Raw genomic sequence first — 4,608 nt, 5'->3', positions numbered from 1 at the left:
ACTTGTTAAATTATTTTTAGTTTTCACCATGATGCATTAGCATAGTTTAGAGAAGGTTTGAGGCAACTCTACAAAATATTTGTTTGAAAGAGCAAGTGCACAATTGCATGGCTATGTGGCTAGCTCTTGTGATAATCCATTGGAGATGAAAGCGAAGGCAAATTATATTTGTATATGTTGCATGCATGAATGGATGGAGGATAGTGAATATTTATTTCTAAGCTTGCATGACAAAGCTAAGAGGATAGATGATAATGAATCATGAAGTTTCTTAAATAGTCATGGCTAGATATATCTATAACATAAGTATTTTTAGAACGATAGTCATTTGGTTAGCATCAACTTTCTACAAATGCGTTATAATGAGTTACAATGAAAAAGAGAAGGTGGTCAATCGGGTGATGTTCATAAGGCACTACTAGACATTGACCATGTTGTTCTCTAACATTCTTGATTTTTCAGGCGAGGAAAGTTTTATTTTGGAATTATCTATAAATCAGATGAAGGAGTTATTAATGGAAGGAAGGTCAAGGAAGTATTTAAAACCAGAGAATTGTAAGACCTTCAGTACGAATTTGAGTTTATGTTCAAGTATTTCCCGACTCAGAGCCAACTCTAAGCACATCTATGAACGCTTCTTAAGAAAAAATAAAGCTATGTTGTAGTTTCTAATTTGTTTTTTTTTTGTGTTACCTTGGGTACACTGATAATAATTATTTTCAAATATTTAAACCAAGATGTTTCTTATATATAAAGTTGTGTTTTGGTAGATCTCGGGTATTTCACATATTTTTTTTTTCATAACTTAACTAATTAATGGCTCATCCTAAGTTTCAACATTATATAAAATATTTGATGGTAAGTTTAAAGTGGTTGAATTAAAAAAATCATGAAAAGTTGAAAAACAATCCTTTATTTCAAACTGCATTAACTTTCCAAAATATATCGTTACATATTCGTTAATAAAAAAAATAAGACTACATCCATAGACAACATGGAATATCACAACTCCTTGGGGTGTATCTAGTTGGAGCTCATCGTGTCTGTCTCTAATGTTGTGGATCCTCACCTATGTTCTCATCTTTTTGAACATGTGGGTACCTGACCCCTTGGAAGGTTGTCCTCCCTATAAGAGTATATCTTGTTGCGTAGTAGATGATTGTAATACTAAAGGTGTTATCCAATCCAGTATAGACATGGTAAATTAGGAGTATGAAGCTAGCTATTGGGACTAGCTTTTATAGTAGAAATCTGCACTATCATTGACCTGTGCACCACACAGGCTCCACTGCTATGACGAAGGTCTAGTTCTTGAGAGGTGCGATGACCATGGCATTGCTAGTTGGCATACATCATTTGTGTATGTCATGTCATAATTGGAAGATCCAACATACATGGAATGTCTGGAAGGATTCATGTTATTAGTGTGGACCAAGTCAGCTGATGACCTTCGCATATTTCACTAAGTTGATAGGCATCAATGGTGCCCTGGGAATCTTGATACAACATCTAAGGTTGATTGTCTAGACCCCTGAACTGTGTTTGTACCTCTAACATATCCTCCAAACTAGGCTTGGTCATTTGTGGCACTAACAAACATATTATAATTTATGTGCATTAATCTTTGCACTTTTCTTGGTAGCTCTATGATCTGTTTAATTTCCAACTATATGGAACCGGTGTTCTCCCTTTGGCCCATAACAAGTGGCTCTATAATATAAGTAGTGTGTATTTAGTAGTTAGTCAAGTGAATATACACATAGAATAAGTTATTAGGTTGCAAAGAAAATTTGAATAAAGTAAATACATTTAGTGTATTGAATCTAAATGATTATACATGTCCACAATCTCTCATTGGGCGATCTCGTGAAAATAATTTATGGTCATTCTATTTGTAGCTTTAAGAGGTAAATAAACACCTAGGACCTATACCAACATAAGAATGTGACCAACTCTTGATTACCATTGCCTTTGGGTCAAATAATTAGAATAATATATGCTTGCATATTATTCCACAACTCGATATAGGCATGGTATGGAAATTTATAGTCTATGTTAGCCAATCTTGGTCCATTAATTTGCTTTTACCCTCGCTCCATAATGAAAGTTCGTTAAGGGATGTTAAGCCCTATGAACTAAGTCCCATGCTAACCAAGAGGGGGGTGAATTGGTATTTTAAAAACACTTTTCATAAAGAAAGAAAAATTGCATAAACCAAATCACACCACAGAAATAAATGCGGAATTTAAAAGCGAGAGAGATGATCGTTAATTAGGCAAACAATTTTATCCATTGCTTGATCAAAGGCTCGTCAATGATCGAATGATAAGTAGTAATTCTTTGGAATGTCAAATTTAATATTTGGTGAAATATTTTACATTCACCACTTGAACTTCAAACACATTTGGCGATCCATTTAAGATATCGAGCCTTTTCAAAAAATTTAGTTCTATGAGCTCATCACATGTCAAAGAAATTGATCTATTATCTCATCTTATAAAGTGTGCCTTTTCCTCTGGCGGATCTTATACTATATAAATAGGAGAAAATTTTCACGGTGACAATGAGACATTCATTGCCCGACTGAGCGCATTTCAAATGGACTCATAGATAAAACTATCAATGTAACTATTTAAAAGCATATATGAGCTTAGCCATGAAATTCACATTAGAGCAAAGAGTTTGGCTTAAAATGTCCAAGTGGAGTCTTTTTTTTGTTCACTCGTGAGATTCCAGCACCTCCTCGATAGCTTATTCCAACTTTTTGCGCTAGTTTGGAGCACCTTGACATAGGATCTACAGATAGCATTGACATAACATATGCTTTAACTGGATAAGATTACCTTGGACTATAGAAAGTGAAATCTCAACTGATTTATACTCTTGAAGAACTCAAATGTGCCCTTTAAATGGTAAAATCAAGATTCTCTATTGTGTGTAGGATAGATATCCACCATATCTCCTATATTAAGGACCTCAAATAAACTTAATAAAATATTGATGACTATCTTTACATGAAGGCATCACTAAAGATGTTTCCATTGACTGAGAAGTTCTTAATAAATGAAAACAATTGGATGGTAAGTGTGAAGAGTGCAAATTACATCTGGCTCATGCTTACATTATGCATCATGGACAAGAACTTCTTTCCAAAAACTTTTGCCCGAATATCTTTGCTCAAAATGGCATATGTAACATACATCCAATTTTATTAGTAGTACTTTGTCATGTTTTTACCATTCTATTCTTTCCAGTAGTATTTAAAAGTCAAAATAATTTTATGCAAATCAATTACCTTTTTATTACAAAAGTCCTCAAAGCTCAAACGATATTATTTCTAAATAATTCAATCCTTAAAACTCTAACCTTTATCATTCATTTCCTAGCCCATGTCTTCCATTTTTTTAAAATGCTCACATACATCAATCTTGTTTGAAGAGAATCCAAGGCAAAGGAATGTTATTCAAAAGAAGGGAATCATTCCAACTCTTAAAACATACATAAATGTATATTATACATAATCTATAATGACTAGAGATCAATTTTAGGATACTGCACATCCTTAAAGAGGCAGTCTTATAGCTTTGGATATAAAAAGTAAAATGTGAAAGCAAGATCTAGACCAAAAGCTGAGTTTAGATTTTTAGCATTGGAAATTTTTTTTTTTATAGCATTGGGAATTTGTAAATGGGTTGATACAGCTATTTATCTTTGAAGATTGAAGGTTAAAAAGCAAGATCCCATGAGAATATTATGATGGGAAAAATAGTCATCAAATACCACACATTAATCCCATAATAACTTGACCGCAAAAAAACATATTGAAGTAATAGATATTTTATCAAGAAGAAGCTAGATGCTATCTAATTGTGCCTTTTCATAACCACATGTGAAACAACATCAGAACATATATTAAATATTTTCAAGAGAAATCTTTTAAAAAATTTATCAATCAACTTGAAATTGATGAAAGCATTAATTCACTTAAGGGAGTTTGAACCTCCCCTAGACTTAAACTTATTTTAACAGCCTGCGTGTTTGAAACACTCCTAGACCTTTGCTAACCAGCCCTATGCACTCCTGTGTGAGCATTCGAGTGCACATGGCTTCGCTAACCACTCCACCAATACATATCAGCACCCCTATTGATGCACCGACACTTCTCCTCAAGAGAGGTGTCAGGTCCGACACGACTCGTCCGACACTCCTCCACACGTGTCGACACCACGAAAAATGTGTCCGATTAAAAAAATTTAAAAACAAATTCGGACAACGGTTACATCTTAAATATTTTATAATTTTTTAAAATATAATTTCTTATATTTGGCGAGATTTAAACTAAAATTCTTATTTCATATCCACAACACCAAAATCAACTCTGCATTTAATACCCATTCATCGAATATTCTCATTTTCATTTCTCTTTGACAGTAAGGTATTTTCATCTCCTCTCTTTTTGCACAATTACAAATCTTTCTCTTGTTGAACCAGAGTTGAAAGTAATGATATTCAATGATGATGATATTGTGCCAAAAACAAACCTCTAAAGCTAATCATAGTAGTTGACAGCTTGAATGCTTGATGTTGTAGAAGTGATTATTTGCTTTA

This window comes from Dendrobium catenatum, unplaced genomic scaffold (assembly GCF_001605985.2).
Source record: "Dendrobium catenatum unplaced genomic scaffold, ASM160598v2 fragScaff_scaffold_1504, whole genome shotgun sequence".
NCBI lineage: Eukaryota > Viridiplantae > Streptophyta > Magnoliopsida > Asparagales > Orchidaceae > Dendrobium > Dendrobium catenatum.
This window is presented reverse-complemented; position numbering follows the sequence as displayed.